This window comes from Lissotriton vulgaris, chromosome 3_1 (genome assembly GCF_964263255.1).
Source record: "Lissotriton vulgaris chromosome 3_1, aLisVul1.2, whole genome shotgun sequence".
NCBI lineage: Eukaryota > Metazoa > Chordata > Amphibia > Caudata > Salamandridae > Lissotriton > Lissotriton vulgaris.
Window position 1 is genome coordinate 1,049,859,242 of NC_141689.1, and position 20,425 is coordinate 1,049,879,666.

Here is a 20,425-nt window from a genome sequence, read left to right on the forward strand (position 1 = left end):
AACATATTTTGACTTGTACTTATGTTGGTTGTCTATTTACTTACTGATATACTATTGCGCGGCCTCTTCTGATGTGTCTGTAAAACGTACCTTTTGTTCTTAAGTTTCATCCTGAATTTTAATCTTCTGTCCTGAATTTTTGCCCTGAATTTTGACCCTTTGTCCTGAATTTTTACACTCACCATCCTGAATTTGCCCCAATGCCAGTTGGTCACACTAGTGTAAGCGTCACTCTAAGTGTCACACATTTAGCAGTTGAATGTAACTTATACGCCCACTAAAACTTTTGAAATGTCATTTACAAGCAATCTGGAAACTTGGCAGCTTTGCATTGCTGACTTTTCATGTGCTCGGAAGACGCCCGTGTCCTCGGTCACAGTGGCGTAACAAATGAGAATGTTGAGAGGGCCCCCCTGCAAAGTTCATGGAGGGGCCCAATTCTCAGACCTGAGTACTGTGCTGAGGAGGGCCTCTGCAGCTCAGGGCCCCCCTGCATCCTGGGGGCCTGTGTAACGCCACTGGTCAGTTATGCCGTGAGGTCCTCCTTCCTCTCGCACTTTTCGATACATCCAGAACAAGTTATTACACGTCTTCCATCGTGTTTCCACCTTTCCATTCTCACAATATCCTAGACTTTCACCAGAGCTTTACCTACGCACCCAACTGAAAAGACGCTGACGTTTTCAGGCCCTCCTCACCCATACGTGCTTCATCCGTCTACCTCACTAGCGCGCGCTTATTCGTGCCTGGTTTTTGTGGTGTCATCAGGTTCTCCGCCCTGTAAGAGCGTCCGTAAGAACTTTCCCGGTGCGTCTCTCGCGCTTCTGTGTCTGGCTCGCTTGTCTCTTGGGTATGGCATGCGGAGAAGGGGCATTACCTCATGTGCCCCTTAAAGAAACCACAGAATGTACCGGTCATCTCAGCCTCCGCAGCTTCGAGTGGACCCTACGGCATTATGCTCGCTTTGAGCCCAGCAAGGCGCCTCAGGACAGTGAAACGCCAGGTTCCAGTGCCAATGCAGCCTCTTAGAAGGTGAGGGATATCAGTGGTAGAGGATATATGGCAATAGAAACTTGGTTTGCATTTTTCTTTAAATTCTGCATCGTCGTGTGCATTTTAAAAGGTGACATACATGCAGAACCCCTTTGAGAGCATTGTTAGAACGCTTCAGATGCAAAGCCCCAGTGACAGCTAGAGCTTGACCCTCAGTGAGGAGAGTGACTGTGAGTAGAAGTTAATTTGTAAAAGAAAAAGTGCTGGGGGCTCAACGTCTTGCTCAGAAACCCGTGGCCGAACCTATTTAGGACCTGGGGTTCGGGTGAATACCGAGGCTGCTTAGCCTCGATTCCGCCACTTTATTACACCACGGCCAGTTTATCTCAATGGTTGGTGCAGGCTCTGTTAAATCCCTGCTTTCCCCCAATTAGTTTTTTTCCGTCCTTGTCTTCTTCATTCCGTCCCATCATTTGTGGGTTTCTTGCTCTTGCTCAAAATTTAATGAATACAATTGTAAGCGCATTGTTGAACAAGTCGGCCTGGAGCGCAAAACAGCCTTGGAAGAGACCCGGGAGGGCAGGAACGTGATGCCGTGAGCATGCACGTTGGCGTTCCCTGCGGCTCATGCCGGGCCGCCAAAGCTACAACAAGCTGTTCACTGTTTCTGGGAAGCACGTCTTAGAAGCGCGTTCACAGACTGGAGTCTGCTCGTGCACCGGTCTATACCACTTGGAAAGCAACAGAACCACAAAACGTCTCGCTGGAGACAATGCTGCGCACTGCAACGCCAGGCGAGACCTAAAAACAACCATGTGAAAATATTTATATTGGAAAGACTGAACAGAAAATAAAGGTGTGACTCAATAAACATAGAATCAAAAAGAATAGTAAGTAAACAATAGCAATTCACTTCATGCACTACTGGCTGTCACAGAGGAGTCCAGGAGGATCTTAGATCGGGGAGGATCGGTGGCAGTCATCCTCATCGATCTGAGCGCTGCATTTGATACCGTTAATCACGATATCCTCTTGCAGCGTCTCCTGGACACCGGAATATCTGACAGGGCCCTGGAGTGGCTCAGGTCCTACCTGAATGATAGATCTTTCCAGGTGTACGAGGGCAATGTCACCTCCTCCAGTAAGCCTCTGGGATGTGGCGTCCCGCAGGGATCATCGTTGAGCCGGATGTTATTTAACGTCTACATGAGGCCACTGGCTGAGATCGTCCGTCCGCATGGTATTAAGATCATTACCTACGCGGACGATACTCAGCCAGTGGTCTCTCTGGCACAGGAAGGGGGATCCTCAGCGTGTGTGTATCTTGCTGGCTGCCTGGAGATGGTTAAGAGCTGGATGACCAAGTCTTGTCTCAAACTCAACGGAGACAAGACTGAGCTCATGCTCCTAGGTCGTCTCGCACCATCCTCTATCAACACTTTTTGGCCACCCAGCTTAGGACCTGCCCCTGCACCTAAAGATACCATTAATAGCCTTGGTGTCTGGCTGGATAGGTCCCTGTCATTTGACCAGCAGGCAATAAAACTATCTGCCATCTGTTTCGGCATCCTTAGAGTCATCAGAAAGATCCTCCCTCTACTCCCCTTCGAAGCAAGAAAGACCGTGGTCTTGGGCCTGATCCAATCACGGTTGGATTTTGGGAATGCTTTATATCTGGGAGCTCCTGATTTTACTCTGCGCTAACTGCAGTTGATACAGAATTGTGCTGCACGGACTCTTTTACAAATCCCCCGCAGATCTCCAGTAAAGTCCGGCCTAAGGAGACTGCACTGGCTTCCCGTTAGGGAAAGAGTTAATTTCAAATCACTCTGTATTGCACATCAGGCCTTCTGGTCTTTAGGCCCAGCAATTAATCTTCCCCTTATTACACCCTATCATCCTGCCAGACAGCTGCGCTCAACTTCTGCCAACCTGGCCATTGTGCCGCAAATAAAGAAATCAAGATCGGGAGGCCGCTCCTTTTCCTATAATGTGGCCAAGCTGTCGAATGCCCTTCCCCAGCATTTAAGATCTAACCCCGACATCACTTCTTTCCGCAAACAGCTGAAAACGCTTCCGTTCATCAACTAGTAGTTGGGTAAGACTTCCCTCCCTCAAGCTACCAAAGCCTCAGTTTGTATTCTTAGGGCTTGGACGCCTCAGGGCAGCTATGTGCGCTTTAGAAAACTCAATTCATTCATTCATTCAGGAAGCAAACACAACTTGCGACTGTTACACTTTTAGATTCTAGAAACATCAGCAAAAGAGGGCTTAACAACAAAAATTGATTTTTCATGTTTTTTTATAATACAGTGTATCAATAGGATGGTGCATGAGTCAGCTTATGAGCTACAACTGAAATGGAATATAGACTGAGTACTCACATAACTGTTTATCCATAACAATGAATGCTGAGGAGATCATACAGGCAATGGTGTCTATGGAACGCCAGTGCGCAGTACACATGGACGTCAATGATCAGACTTTGTGATGTGTTATACACTTGTGTTGTATGTATTAGCGGCGTGATATCAAATTTTGGTCTGGTTTGACAGCACAGCTGTCTCCATGTTTTATGTGATCAACAGAAAAAGAGCTATAAGAAGCTCATACAGAGAGGGGCTTTTGCTCCTCCTACTTGCTTATTACTGTAATTAGTGCATTTGATTATGTAGAGCTTGTGTGCTTGTATTAAACTTTGGGGCCGATTACAATGTTATTAGGAAAGGGTCCGTATCAGATTCGGTATTTCAGAATCCGATTCGGAACCCTTGGGTCCGACCGAATCATACAGATTTCTCAACTACTGATTATGATGCCCAGAAACCGTACTGGCAGTCCAAATCAGTTCTTAAAGGCATTGGGACAGTCCGAGTCTTTCAGAGTCGAATTGTACAGCTCTATGGACACAGTTTCCGGACCAGTGATTATGATGACCGATTTGGACAGCTGTTCCGAATTTGTTTGCCTGAGATAAAACGGCTGTCAGAATTGGTCTTTTTGGGGCCCGTTGTGGGCCCCCCTTCACCCGGAGGCGTACAAATGTAGCCCGTGGGGGTACCGTGGCCCTTTCTTCTCAACCATGCACAATGTGGCAGGTACCATGGGATATGTATTTATTTTTGGGAGCATGTGACAACTCCTGAGGCAATACCAGGGCTAGGCTGCTCATTTAGTGCTCATTTCATATGCAGTGCATGACATTTCAAGTGGCTATTGCCTTAAAACTGGGCAGCACCGTTGAAGGGTATTGCCCATAGTTATCATTGTTTGAGTATTCCAAGATGACCGCCACATTTAGGGGCAACATGTTAGCCTTCTTGGATTGGTACAGTAATTAATCACAGTACATATTATCATTCCTAGATGGCCGCTCATGTTCTCCATGCAACAAGCAAGTTTTTTCTGCATATTTATTCTTTCACTTTAGCTTTCATATGCTTGGTGAGTATGAGTGTGTGAGTTTCTTACTGCGAATGGGTGAGTGGATGAATGCAATAATGAAACAGTAGAGTGATGAATTGATGCATGAGCACAAAGATGAGTGACATAGTGCGTGTTTGATGAGGTACAGAGGACCTAATTTATGAGGAATTGAAGTAGGACAGTGCTGCAAGTCTTCTTGCTGCGCTGCCCATGCCAAGGTGAAAGAGCAGAAATTCACTGAATTTATGAAATACAGTGCATTCCTAACCTTTCCCCCTGTGCTGATACACAATTTACTGTCTAGCACCAACATGGGCACCCTTGCACCATGGTGCAAGGGTGCCTTTATTGCAGGCAGGAATGTTTTTGTGCAGGGAGGGGCACCTACACAAAAACAACCCTAAAGGTGTTTTCCTCTTTCTATGTGTGCTGAAAAATGCAGCACACATGGAAAGAGGAAAAAATTAGTAGAAAAAAATATATTTCTCCTCGTTCCTCTGGGGAGGTGAAAGGTTTTGGTGCTAACCCAGGTTTACATGAATAAGTAAATCTGGGAAGCGTCAAAATCCACAACGCCTATCAAATGCCTCCTTGAGGCAGAGTAAGGCATGGCAGCTAGTTGCGCTGCTTTGCCTTTCTCCAAATCTATGAGGCCATGCAAAGCCATGCAGAAAGGCTTTGGCTCACCTCATAGATATGATTGAGAGGCTTGTGCCACCGTAGCATCAAAAGTGACATTCTGGCAGTGCAAGTCTTTCATAAATAAGCCCTAGAGTTTGTAAACTCACCAGTAAGAAGAAGTACATTCAGTTACAACCCAGACATACTGGCAATCTCAATGCTTGTTTAAGGCGCAGTAAATAACAAACTGCCAGATCAGGACAATCTCAAGAAGGCAGTAAGGAGGCAGGCAGAGTTAAAACATGGGTCCCATTACTTCTTATATGAACTAATTGAGGAGCTTAAACAATAGAGCGGTAGGAGGAGATGCCGTAAACAGTTTCATAAAGGAAATTGCATTAAAAAGTATAGTGAGTACACAAATAATGTTTCCGTAATAAATGTTGCTTAACCTTATAGATTCAGGCTGGATCTTATCTGGACTAGACAAAATAACAGTAAACACTCCCAAGAATTTTTAAAGGAATTGAAAGAGAGTGACGACACAGTTTTATGTACACAAGAGATCCTTGAAATAACAAGGACAGCAAGGTAAGCGGGCGTTATTTTATTATATAATCCACCGACGGGATCTCTATCCTCAATGCGAGCCATGAGTAAACCTAAATCTTTTTGTAGTTTTTGAGTATGTTCCACGAGTGAATATATGTGGACTTTTGGAGTGAAGTGAATTATATCACTGCATATTCCTGATAAGTACATCCTAACAGAGTGTGGGCTTTAAAAGAGGGAACAGAGGGTAAGTCTAAATCTATGTACAAAAAAGCTGCTCTGTTTCTCTAATATTAGATGTTTGCGAATATACGAAGTTGCTTTTGTGAGGTGACGACCCCCATGGAGCACTAATGGTAGGTGCTAAAGTTGTTCGAAGGTATATGATGACACTGAACAGATATGCCTATTTGTGTAAGGGTACTTGATTGTGATACGATAACAATACACACTTTCAGTCATATAGTGTTCATAGTTCCCTAGTATGAATTGGTGGGGAGCGATTTTGAAGACAAATGGATTGCACTGGGGTTCAACTACAAGGGTATTGCAATGTATAACATCAGTGATCTTTGCTGTATAGTGATGTGTATTTCTCTGTCTTTTAGAAATTTTATACTATATGTAAATTGTGTCCTGAAGAAGGTGGTGTGAACCATTTCGTTTTCCACCGAAACACCGCAGCAACAGTTTAGAAAAAAAATTAAATGTTTTTCTTTGCCTATTGTTGTGAGTTCATTTTTGTCAATTCATTTTACATTTATTGTGAATTGTTGTGACATAGGACTTTTCAGGAAAAAGGGTTTTTAAGCACAAAAGAAATGTTAAACATGGAATATTTATTTTTTAAACTGTGATTCTACACATGTAGAACATTCATGCACATTATAGCTAAGAATAAAATGAAAAATATTTTGTAAATGAATATACAGTTGAATGGAGAATAGTTACACACGTTCTTGTTCAAACTAATAGTGCTTGTCCATTTGCTTCAATAGTGAATATAAGGGGTTCCAAACAAAAAGGTGCACAAGAGGGAATTTGATTGTTTAATTTGTTTTAGTTTAGTACACATACTAAATTAACCTTATTTTTCAGTTTTCTTGATAACATAGCTGTTTATTAGCAGAAGAGTATTAAGAAAAGTTGTATTTTTTTCTGAGGAAGTGTCTCATTTGACACAAACACATTGTTAGATGGATATCTTTTTGTACGACATTTCAATATTAAATAAGATTGAACTGTAAATGTTTGGATGCCAGCGGATTATGGAGGTGCACGAGGTATATGTACTGAGATGGAATAAACTGAACATAATATTTAAATGAGATGAAAGGGACCTTGATATAAATGTACAAGCATGGTTTATCCAAACTAATGACTGAGATTGACTTCATTTAGGAATGCACCACCTGCATAAAAACAAAATAGGAATATGCTAGCATTAATGCAATTGAGGTGTGTGAAAAATTGGCAGGCCACTATAACACCAGTTATCCCCGAGAAAGGTAGCCGAAGCACACCCATGATCTGCACCCCTTCCGTGAAGAGTTAGCAACAAGATTCAGCAACTGAGTTGATTGTTTCTTCAGCCTGGTATTGCATTAGTTTGGCTTCGGTCAAAGAGTGTCCATCTGCCTACTGTAGCACCACAATCTGCAATTCCACTCAGAGAAGTATCAGCAACAGAAGCTGCTGCCTGGATGGCTGACACCTGTTCCTCGACTGTATTGTCTTTGCTCTTTCTTCAGCTCCTGGCTCAAGGACTCTACATAGAACTGTTAATCTTCTACATTCAAGAGCTTTTAAGACCCCTGACCAAAGCCAGTCATGAAATTAAATGAAGCTATGATCAGCCAACAAAGAGAAAGTACACAAATGTTAGGACAAAAGAGAAAGTATGTTAAATGGATAATACTACCTCAGAAATTAAATCTAACTTATTAACTATTAAGGGACCTCTTTAGAGGCATATTCCTCTTTGCATATGTGCTTCATAAAGCACAGATGGTAAGAAGAATTACCAAGAAGAAATTAAGATATTTCTCCTCCTTTCGCCATGGTCATGTGGGCGCACCATTTCTCGGCTTGCTTCTAAATGCATTGGTAGATGCCATGGAACACCCATGCTCCACCCATGTAACACCTACCTGGAGCAGTGTAACATGATGCAGCACAGGCTCTGCTTTACTTTTTAAACAAAGGCATGCAAGGTAACACAATTCTACACTTACGTGGCTTTGTAAATCTCGACTAGCATTTCGTATCATGGCCACAATGAAGGTGTTAGTACATCTGTGCCATGGTGTACTGTTTGCAGGAAATTTAGACTGTACAGAAAAGTGGCACCATCATGATGCAAGATGTTAGTAAATCTGGGCCGCGGTGTACTGGTTGCGGGGTATTTAGACTTTACAGATTATAGTCAGTAGTAACATCAGAGGTGAATGAACTGTGGGCCTCAAAGAATGAGGGTTTGCAGGCAAAGACTCTTGAACCATGATGACCTATCTGTGGCATTTGATAAAGTCAACGGTGAGATTTTGGTAGAATGGATTTCCCATTGCTGCTCTGGAGTAGTTTAAGCTTTTCTAGAAAGGGCACTCACAGGTGATATCCCTAACCTTCACAGGTCTACGGAGAGGCCTGTTGCCTGAGGAGTACTGATTTCTGGAGGTTTGTTTCTATGGCCTTTGGCAGTGTAACATGTAATGGGTTTTATCCTATAATTTCTTTATGCTAGGTCAGCCCGCACAAACACACAAAGAGCCTCACCAACCACAATGAGCTTGGCTGTTACTCACCTATGGTCTCACTTTCCCATCATTGGCAGGTTTCTTATAATCCGGAGGAAACAACACCTGGACTAAATCAAAACCAAATAAAGGCCTATCCCAACGGCACCTGGTTGGTTTGTTAGCCCATTGATTGCGTGCATGGCTTCAGATATCGAGCGACTTTGAAAGCAATGGCAGTGAGCTTGATCTAACCTTGCGCCCTCATCTAATGTGGACCCAATGTTGGGTAACACTCCAGTGACTACAAGCCAATGATGGACATGCCCCCTTGGCTTTAAATTGCACTGCCGCAGGTACGTGGCCCAGTGTTACAAGAGCTTGGTTGCCGACACCCATGGTGAGTCACTTCAAATATGTTTGCACCCCCCCCCCCCACCAATGTGGGTATGTGGTGTTTCTTAGATATGGACGGTCAGGCGAGGGTCGGGGCTGAGTGGTTGAGCTTTAGTGGTGTGTGGAGCCCGATGAGGCAAGTTGAGTTTTAATTGGCTTTAGTATGGATGTGTTGTTTTACAGGTCATTGTGATATTTTACAATTGCATTACCCCTCATTGAGAAGTCATTCAGTTGCAAGTAAGAGTGTGACCGATATATGACCTATATTTCAAGTGTTCACAGCGTGGTACAGCCACTAGGCACTCTGGATGACACTTCTGAATGGTACAACAAGTGCTAGTATAATGGAATACATGCTAGCATGATAAGGATACACACCTTGACATTTGATAAAAGGTACTGACATACAATTGAGAGTTGGTGTAATGATTGCTAGCATGGACTATAGGGTCCACTTAGAAATATATTGTTCTCCTTCCAGGCAACCACATTGTTGTTTCCTGATGCTCTCTTCCTATGGCCTACTGGCAAGCATTCACTGGGGGTCATATGGTTTAAGTATAATATTACTGCATTGTAGCTGAAACATGTGGTGTGTGCAATTATTTTCCAACCCCTGCGGACTTGATTTGCATATATCTCACTCTCTTTTATTTGTCCACCTCTTCTCTTCTTTTTTCATACAGGTCCGGTGCATAGTTGGGTGATCAGTGGTCCTCATGCCCTGATGAAATTGCCAGTAAGATGTTGTGCGGCACTGAAACATGTCAGCCGTTCACATTAAAATGGTCTAAACATAAGACTTGGTTTTAATCATGAGCATGGGCATGAAATAAAGACACGCTAGATGCCGCACATAACTCATTTTTAGTTTTTTGGTTTATGACGACCTATGGAGGCTAAGATATGAATGACACATTTCATAGGGATACACACAAGCAGCACTTTTTGATTTAGTTCTGGTGTTGGTTCCTCTGGATTATAGGAATGCTGCCAATGATGAGAAGCTCATTGTAGTTGCTCACTTGAGGCGCTTTCTTTATACACATACATGTTTTCACACAATCAGTCTGGTAACAGGATTGATGCGAATTTCCTCAATCACTTGACCTGGCCAAAGCATCACACATAGGCACAGGGATAGTCTACACATGCGCATTGGAGCGGAACCCTCCCCTTACAAAAAAACGTTGGTGCTAGGGGTGCACTGCTGTTAATATATATTTTTGAGTGCAGGGCACCTTTTATATGGATTCTCTCTTCATCTCCTGTTATGTTGTATTAGAACCAGGCAAGGTTGTATTGAAACCAGGGGAGGTTTTTGTCTGATAAGATCTTTGATAGTTTGTGGGTTTAGGTCTTGACAACTAGGGTGGTTGTCGGAGCACATAGTCATATCCATTCATTAGATGGAGAGTGGACAGTAGAGAGCTTTTTGAAATCCATAGATTGTTCAAGATATAGAAAAATATTTAGCTCTTCACGAATCGCTTATGGCCCTTAGCAAAAGGGAGGCATTCCTCTCCCAAACTCAAGGCTTGGGGCACTGTCCTTCTTTCTTTCAAAGTTCACTTCTAGTCTAAGGTGTCAAAGGAAGACACTGACATCCTGAGGAGCTGGCATGAAAATGACAGCAGTCCCATCAGAAAAAGCACTACTGTAGTCATTGTCAAGAGCAGATGCCACCCGAATAATTACCTCTCAATACCACCATTAAGTGCTCGCTCTGGGAATGTATAAAGAAATCTTTTAACTTAGGGTGTGAAAACCTTTTTTGTAATTAATGAAATCATGGTAAAATTACACAAAATAACACCAAATACATAAATACATACGTGCCATTTTGCACTATATTTTAGAGCAATATGCAGTCTTGTGTCCATTTTTGGTGAAAGGATGCATTTAGACAAGAGCACCATCAACAACAGCTGTTCATGTTCTGTTGTACTGTAAATTGCACCATTTTTGGTAAATTTGTGCCACAATCGGCTTATAATTAAATGAAGTGGTGTAATGGTGTAATTTCAGGAATTTTGCATACCAAGGGTACGGCGAAATTCCTGAAAATATGTGAATTACACCAATATAATTTAAATTTCTCCCAGGCTTTCTTATAATCACCATCTGCCATCCTATGACTCCTGGTGGTAGAAACAGTTCGGCCAATGGTAATGTGATCCAAATTATGTGCCCCGCTGCTTCCAGGAAGGTGTTTACAATGGGCTTATTTGTTTTATGCGCTTGGTCTCGTGGGAAGCTGTTAAGTTTTTGCAAGAACCATGGGAGATTCGGAAGCTAGGGGCTAGGCAGCCAGATGGCCTAATTAATTATTTAATTAATTGCAGGTTTATATAGCGCTAGGATCGACTCCCGGAGGAGTATCTCCGCGCTTCGACCGCTGCGAAACCCTTCCTGGCTTCCCTGAGAGATGGTCCCTTAGTGGGTATCTCCAGGGTGAGACCAGGCATCCCCGGCGGTCTGGTGGGGCCGTTAGTGAAGATGAGGCAAGCTAATGCCCAGAGTTGCCGAGTGTGATCGCTGATCAGAGTGGGCACCGAGGCGAGAGAATTATCGAGTCCACTGACCCTGGTCCAGAAACCTGCTGCGTCGGGAATCGAACCCTGGTCCCAGGCCGTCCTCTGCTCTCGGGTCTGCCGCCTCTAACCAGTGAGCCACACTACTTCACTAGGGAGCTGGAGCCTATGTTAGGCAACATGCTCAATTTAAGAGTCTTCCTAGACAAACTAATTCTCTTGTTGGATCTGAGATTTATTCCAAAGGTTGATTTGCCTCTCGTGTGGGCAGGACGTCTACTTGATTCAATTTTTCCCCTTCAAGTTCAGAGGTCGAATCTCAATTGCACCTACTGCATGTAGTAAGGACATTTGGCAGATATTGGGACCAATCTGAAAGAGACCACAACAGTGAAAATTGGTGTTGTCTTAAAGGTTTAAATCTCTTTTATTCTATGTTGATTGATGGGTCAAGACTGGGATCACCCTCACTTACTAGAGGGAAGGCCTAGTTCTGTCAAGTTCAGTGTATGGCAGGTCCACAAGAAGTCTGTCACTTTTTGGACTGAGGTTGACATGTCTTTCTCCTAGGACACCTTTGATATCTGAATAGCATCCACTTGATCTTCTCCAGTCATGTATCTATGCCACTACCACATGGAGGAGGGGGAAAGGGCAGTTATGTAGTTTGTTACTGGTGTACTCTTCTGAACCTTGGATGCTTGAGTGCTTAACCTTCTCTGTTTTGTCTGCATTAAACTTTAATCTTTGTAATCTCCTAGAATTGTTGCTTCTTTAGGTTTTAGTGTCTGCTAATTGAAACGAAAACCTGCTTCTTGGGTTCTTAGGCATGAGACAAGGAAGGTGGTGAAATATAATGCTCAGCAACATACCGGCAAACGTCAGAAATCCTATCGCTCTTTCCTTGCCCCAGTAAATAGGATTTGTCAAACCCCCCCTTCCTAACCTGCCCCTAATGAGGCCAGACAGAGGTACTTCTGCATGGAATCTCTTAGGTGCTTGGTTAGTCATAAGAGGGCTGAGTGATTCAGGTGCATCCATTATGCCCATGCTGGCACTAGGAGGGCTGGGTGTGCCTAGGGATTTAAAATTTGTGAAATGGAAATTTAGTAAGAGGATGTTTATTTTCTGAGTTGAGTAAATATGTTTTAAGTAAATACTAGTATGAGAAATAGTGAATGAAGGAAGTAGTATTACAGTGAAGTCACCTGGGCATTTATAATATTATTCCACATGTCTAAAGATATAGTAATTGAGTCAAAAAGAAATAGGGGTTACTCCACAATCCTATGCAGGGGAGAGGTGTGGCGCCGTGGTCAGGGTGACTGACGCTGGGGATCACGGTTCGAGCTCCGGCGGCAGCGGTCTGCCCAGCACCATGTGACTCTGGGCAATAGCTCGCTTATCCTTCCCAACAACCCCCAGTGCCGAGTGCCGTACGCTATACAAGTCTGGGTTTACATGTATTATTTATTTATGCATGTGCTTATGTTCAGTGCAGTATTACTCGATTTTAGTAACATACAAAACTTACAGACATTCATTTACCAGCCTTATGCCAGTCAACTATATCCGCAGTGTGAACAATCTGCAGTCATAGTACTAGGGAAAATGATCAAGTCCATATTGCGTTGCTCCTGTTTTCTTTACTCCCCTTTAGAAATATTTTATAATCCAAGGATTCCCTTGTCCCACACTCGCCAAAGCAGGGGGATGTTTAGATTACTTTCTTTAAATGCCTTAATTACACACAGCTTTTAGATTTATTGCTGAGAATCGCAGTTAGGGTGAGAAACCAATCGTAATAGCTACAATTTTACAACTCAGTGGGTGTTCTGCACGTGTGCAATTGATACTTCCTTTAACCTCTCACGGGACCAGTCAGGTCACAACCTTTTTGGTGCATTCTGAGCAGCTAATCCATTTCCCGCTTTGCAAATCCTGCTAAAATCTGCAGAACACGATTACGTGAATCAGGGCCTGTCATTAGCAGATACAAATGACATTTTTCTCGCAGTTAAATGGCAGAAAGTTTTAAGAATCTCCGACCCCTACAGTATGTAAAGAAATCTAGGATACTGCCATGCTCTCTCTATAGCACACTTCAGCTCAAACTCTCTAAAGAGGTCCCCAACCTCTAGTCGCATTCCTAATATGATTAGTTGTACAATATAGCTGTTGATAAATGCATGGGGTGAACGCATTAGGCATGATTTATTTGAATACTGTTAAAACTTGTTCCAGATTTTTTTAAAGAACTATTTTAAGTTTACAAAGTCAGGACTCTCTCGTCAAAATATTGTGCAAATAGATGGAGCCATTTTTGAAAGGGACAAATCCTCCAAATATAAAAGTGGATCAACCAAATAAAATATTTTCCATACCAAATCAATAAAAGTGATACAATTCATAAATAATCAAGCAACCAATCAGTAATCTTATGAAGCGTGACTACTCACCCGCTAGGTTCTCAAGGCACAGTATAAAATAATAACTTTCTAAAAGGTGTTGTATATGTACAAGTAAATGAAATTTATATCAGGGTAAAGAGAAAAGATACACAGTTTTAATGGGGATACTATTAGAATAATGATCCGTAAACGAATGCACACAGAAATTTGAATGTGTAGTCTGTTATCTCTTAAAAAGTCAGCCCCGTCAGACGTGTAAAGCAAGCCCCTTGGCGTAGAGCGGGCCCTCTGCCCTTCAGGGGCCCATCAATACTTGGGGGATGGCGTTCAGCCCCTAATGGATATCTGAGTGATGTAGGAGACTCGGGGGCCCCTCTTCACATTCTACAAGGGTCTCCTTCATGTTATCATTACACCAGTGATCCGTATCAAGAAGACATATGCAATGTCAATGCCAGGGCCAGACTGGTCTTAGCGAGCACCGGGCCTTGTCCCCGGTAGGCCGGAGGGGTGGGGGCCAGTTTTCTGGCCGCGTGGGCCACTTTTCTTATAGGTGGCTGGTTTTACAGCTGTGCTGCAATATTGGCCCCCTGAAGGAAAAGCAGGTGTGGTGCTTCGTGGCTTATCCCCCCCCTCCCCCGCGCTCGCAGGATCGATCTAGCAGAAACCGGCCAGGGCTGGTTGCTATTTCCAGTCCGCCTCTGGTCAATGCCATCAAGCCAGGCTTCTCTGTACATACCCCACTCACAATCAATGACCCTGTTACCCAAACAGCACTGGAAAGATACTCAGAACAGAAACACAACTCTCTGTCAAATGGAGACCAGTGTCCTGCCAAGAGTGTTTTAGTCTGACCACCAACCACAGAAGGTAAATAAAATAAACAAGTGTCTCATTGTGCAAGATTGAAGCAAAGGCCCTCATTACAATAACCCCTGATCACGCCACCACCAAAGTTAGCAACACTGGCATTATTAGCAACTTCAGGCAGGCAGAGATAACGTGGAGCCCTGAGGATCCCTCTGCAATGAGGAATTACCAGGGAATTGTTAATTCACGCCCCAGTCCCCCATTTTGTCCCAGAATTTTGCTCACTGTCCACACCTGCTTTTACCAGCGGCATCTGTCCGAAAGATGTCTTCGAATGAGGGTCCAGGAGTTCAGGTCCATATGCTATTGCCGTAAGCAGCCTTCAGAGCTATGTACCACCTGGCAATGTAAATTGGAATAGGATGAAGGGTTCTTACTTGATTTACATCCTCCCTAAATTGCAGCAAGTCAAATTGGGATCAATCCACTATGGAAGAATCACCTATGGATTTCCAGAAAGGTAAATCTCTTCAATGCCTTTGTAGTCCTTGGCTAGCACCCTGAAAGAATGCAATATTGTGTACCGCATGTAGAAACCCCTCAAACTTGAGGAGGCATTGAGCAGGGAGGGCATGTGACTAAGTGGCTAAGTCCAACTCAAATGCAGCTAAATTTGGTTTGATGATCAGGAGGCTGAGCTCATTAGCCATCTTTATTTCAGTGGCCACTGTTGTAAAACATTGGCTTTCCGAGAGAATCGGCTGCACATCTCATGTGCCACCATTTTGTGTTGCTACTTCATATATATACTGACAAACAGGGGCACTGGATTTTACTCTTTTTTTATACTTGGAAAATGGAATACAAGCCCTAATTAAAACCACACACAGGAATACTAAATTGAATACATTTTCAATAAACCTAAAATATCTGTCATGAAATTATCTCAGTTTGTGGAGGGTCGGAATTAATTTAAGATAACACTATGCAGAGCTTTTGATTCCACAGCAGGGAATCTGCATTTATTCTACTTTCTCTTCCGGGGCAGGAAGAGAGATATTTCCTCTCATTAAAATAGTGAAACCTGCCCTATTCATTTTGCCAGCAGAGGAAAGAGTTAGTTAGTTTGGCACGTCTTTATTTTTTCGTGCTCCACATTAGATAAACTAGTTTCCGGCACCGTAAATATATCAGCAGGGATGTCTAACAAATCAGCGCGAGCTGCCTCTTTATTAACGTTGGATCCCAGCCTTCTCACGGTGTACGAAATTTCTTCAGTACATTTCAGAACTGAAAATACATCTCAAGCGATAGCTTATATCACTTTAGATAAGAGCACAGTAAGTGGAAAAATGTTAATTACCACGAGTGATGCAAACAAAGGCAAGCTCAGCAAAACGATGACTGCTCCTAAAAAGTACTTATAAACACGAAAAAGCCTCATAACGAGTAGGAGTAGTGTGGTGAAATCAGGAGTAAAAATCACCTGGTCGAAATCTAGTTATTGTACGAAATTTTAATTTTCCTGCTCTGTCAGCAAAAGCTATTGCAAATTTCAAAAAAAGCTTAAAAACGGGCTTACAGCCAGCCCCATACTTACTGTTATTTACCATTGGTTGACTCCCACATCACCCTAATTTTCTTGCTTCTCATTGGTCAGGACCTCCTGCTGCTTTTACTTTCTCCTTGATTCTTCCTGAGGTCCAGTCATCCTTGGAACTTGGGCAAGCACAATTTCCTGTCTATTCGACCTGTGTCCTTCCAATTCCGCTTGTAGAGGTACTTTGTAAAATGTTAACCCAGGACTCCTCAAAAGTCCATGTGTTTACCAGCCTTCTTTACCCCTCCCTGTCCCTACCATCTCATTACCTCTAGGTCCCTCGTCCTCGACCCAGTCATAACACATGAGGTATTCCACCCGACAGGAAACAAAACAGGAAACGCTTTTTAGACTCCACCCACCCTCCTGTCAGGTGCTATAATACACCTCACCACCAGAAGCAAATCCTGTTTTGTTTCCTGTCGGTTGGAACTACTGATGGGTGACGCTGGGGTGCGTGCTGGGCACTTACCTGCTACGAGTGTCCTGTGGTTTCCTCCTTGGGGGTGCTCATGGACCTACGTGGGACCTCTTGAAAAGTCAGGCTGCTGGGCTTCCTGTACTTTACTCCTGGCGGGGGCCCTGGGTAGCGGGGCTTCTCGGGTCCCCCGTGGATGTCTTTCTTCGCCCTGGAGGATCGCTGGACCATGGATTGCTGTATGCGGAGCGTCCCGGAGCTGTCTGCCCGTTTTCATGTTGCCTGGGGGCTGGCTCCTGTGGAATGGCTGCTCCTGGCTCAGAGGCGCTCAACGGCATATGTTGCGGGGCACCCTACGACTCGGAGGCGTGTTGTGGCCCCACGAGTCCTGCCTTTGCCGGTGTTGGGGGCCTGACCGCGCCCACCTCAGGGGGTACGGGGACGTCCTCGGTTCGGCTGGGGGCTGCCTCGGGTTAGCGGTCTCCAGTTCTTGGACGTGCCGGGGCTGGTGATGACGGTAGTCGGCTGGATGCTGTTTCCGCATTCGGATGCTCATTTCTGCCTGTGCGGGCACCCGGGTGGGCTCCGGGTTCCCTGCCTTCGTCCTCTGATTGGCGAGCTGACTCATGGCGATGACGTTGCCGCCTCCTTTCAGCCTGAGTGACTTGATGGGATTTCTTTCGTCGGCCGCTCCTGGGAGGCTGGGTTTTCTGCCCCTCCTTCTTCAATCAACGGAGCTGCAGCTGTGGGGTGAGTGTTTTCCTCCTATTTATGGCGGGAGTTTGGATTTCTCTCCTGTAACGCTGGTTGTGTTACTGTGCATTCCGTGTGCAATTTGCTGTTTCCTGTGTTTCCTGGTGACATCTTGCTCCATATTTACAATGGGGAAACACCACAGGAAGAGAAAGCATGTCTCTCCTGTTAGGTCGTCCTCCTCCTCCTCCTCCTCCTCCGACAGTCATGATTCTGCGCCGGCTGGTAGGAGTGCTGGTCTGTGTGGCTCCAAGCGTCTGAAGCGCCTGCTGTTGGAGACGCTGTCCAGTCTCAAGGCTTCCAAGAAGGGTGCTGGGGGTCGCTCTGAGGCAGCTGCCCACCTATATTCGGATATTTCATCCTCCGATTCCTCTGATGAGTCTACTTTGGGTGCACTGGATCTGCAGGGCAAGTACATTTCGAGGGAACTGATGCCTGACCTGCTCTGCCATGTTAGGGAAAATATGGGTTTCCCTGTGGAGTCGGTGCCCAGTACCTCCAAGGACACTGTTCTGCCGCAGTTTAGGAAGTCTGCGCCCTCTTCTATGCCCGTCCACCCCTTTGTCATGGATGTCCTCCTTAAGGAATCGAAGGACCCGGACCATATTTCTGTGCCAAAATTCATGTCTAAACTGTATCCTCTGCAGGATATGGAGGTTGCCCTGCCTGATTCGGTACAGGTGGATTCTGTAGTTGCTTCGCTGGTTGGGCGGCCTTCCATGGCTGATGATAATATCCTGAAGGATGGCGTTGATAAAAAGATTGACTCTGCTCTAAAGAAGTCCTATGCTGGCTCTCACTTGGCACTGCGGTCAGGGGTCTATGGTGCATATGTGGCGCAGTCTTTGCTGGCTGCCTTCAAGACTTTATTCTCTGCTATGCAGGAGGGGGTCAGTTGTCCGGAGTTGCTGGAGTCTATGGAACGTCAATCTGAGTTCCTTTCGGACATCGCTTTTGACTCTGTCAGGGCTTCTGCTCTGTCTTGTGGTTCCTCGGTGGCTGCCCGGCGGAACTTACTTCTGCGTGGTTGGAAGACGGATGCTGTGCAGCGTTCTATGGCTTTGAGGTTGCCATTCTCTGGTACTCATCTTTTTGGGGACGCCCTGGAGACCAAGCTCCATAGGGTCTTCAAGGAGAGGAAGCATTCGTTGTCTTTCCGTCATACTCCTTCTCAGAAGGGGTCCTCCTTCTCGAATGCAAGGTCCTTTCGCCAGCCTTCCAGGTTCCAGCAGTCCTCGTTTAGGGGCCAACGTGGTGCTCGCAGGTCCTTTCCTCGGAGGTTCCAGAAGAAGCCCCAGCCGGATGGTGGGTCTGGTGCTCCTCGCTCCTGACTACTCCGTTCCGGTGCCCGTTCTCGCTGGTGGTCAGCCCGCGGTTGGTGGGAGACTGCGGCTGTTCCTTCATGCTTGGCTGGTAACGACCTCGGACCAGTGGGTGCTGGATGTTCTTTCACGGGGCTACCGGATGGAGTTCCTGTCCTCTCCTCCTCCCTCGGGGGTGGTGGTGACCTCTTTACCTGCGGACCCTGCTTGCCGTCGGGCGTTGCTGGAGGGAGTTGGGTCGCTGTTCGACAAACGGGCGATTGTCCCGGTTCCCTCCCTGGAGCGTGGACTGGGTACTTATTCAGTTGTTTTTGTGGTTCCGATGATCACGGGGGGGTTCCGTGTTGTCATCAATCTTCGGGCCTTGAACTTGTTTGTTCAGAAAATACCATTCAAGATGGAGACACTGCAGAAGGTGGTTCCCCTGATCCAGGAAGGTTGGGTGTTCACGTCGCTGGATCTCCAGGATGCCTACCTGCATGTCCCGATGGCGTTGGAGGATCAGAAGTTCCTACGCTTTTGCCTGGATGGTCGTCATTGGCAGTTCTGCGTCCTTCCTTTCGGTCTCCGATCTGCCCCCAGGGTGTTCACCAAAGTGGCTGCTCCTTTGGTGGCTCATCTCCATCTCCTGGGGGTGTTCGTGTTTCCTTACTTGGACGATTGGCTGCTACAGGCTCCGTCTTCGGAGGTCATGTCCCACCACCTTTCCTTGACCATGCGTACGCTCGAGGATCATGGCTTTCTTGTCAATCTGCCGAAGAGTCACCTGGACCCGGCTACTCGGAGGACCTTCATTGGGGCTGTGTTCGACTCTGTGCTGGGCAAGGTCTTTCTCCCGGAGTCCCGGCTTCTGCGTCTGCAGTCTTTGCTGAGGAAGTTGCTTTCCAGGAAGTCGGCTCCTCTTCTGCAGTGGCTGGTGGTTCAGGGCCACATGTCTGCCACTGTGTTCATGGTGCCCTGGGCCAGGGTTCATCTTCGGCCTCTGCTGTGGCATATTCAGCGTTGGGTGCCCTTTCCTGTCCTGGACTTCTCGATTCCTGTTCCAGTATCTCCGGGGTTGGTGTCTGCTCTCCAGTGGTGGCTGGATTCTTCAAATCTGACGAGGGGCATGTGGTTCCATCCTCCGCCCCCCTTGGTGTTGACGACGGATGCCAGCGCTTCCGGTTGGGGTGCGACTCTGGGTCCTTGGGCAGTCCAGGCGCGTTGGCTTCCTTCGGAGTCGCACCGGTCATCGAATTGGAGGGAACTGTCTGCGGTGGAGAGGGCTCTTCGCCTTTTCAAGGATCGTCTTCTGGGGTGCAACGTGTTGGTGAGATCGGACAACACTGTGACCTACATCAACCACCAGGGCAGTACCCGCTGCCTTTCCCTGAACTTGGTGGCATGTGCCATTGCGAGTTGGGCCGAGTGTCATCTGGTGGCCCTTTCTGCTCAACACATCAGGGGTGTGGACAACGAGGTTGCAGATTCCTTGAGTCGGAGGTTCCCGTCCTCTCTCACCCCCTCGGATTTTCCGGTTGCTGTGCCTGAGGTTCGGGACTCCGGTGCTGGATCTCTTTTCCTCGCGGAAGGACGCCCTGCTTCCCCTGTTATGCTCCTTGACTCCGGAGTCAGGGGCTTGGGGGGTGGATGCATTGACTGTCCTTTGGCCTCCTTGGATACTCTATGCATTCCCCCCCTTTCCTCTGATCCCTACCTTCTTGCTGAAGGTTCAGCGGGTGGGGGCTTAGGTAGTGGCTGTTCTGCCTTATTGGCCTCTCCGCTCGTGGTTCCCTCTTCTGCTGCGGCTGGCGGTGGGCCCTCCTTGGATCCTGCCCCGCTACCCGTCTCCTCTGAGTTTCCAGTCATCCT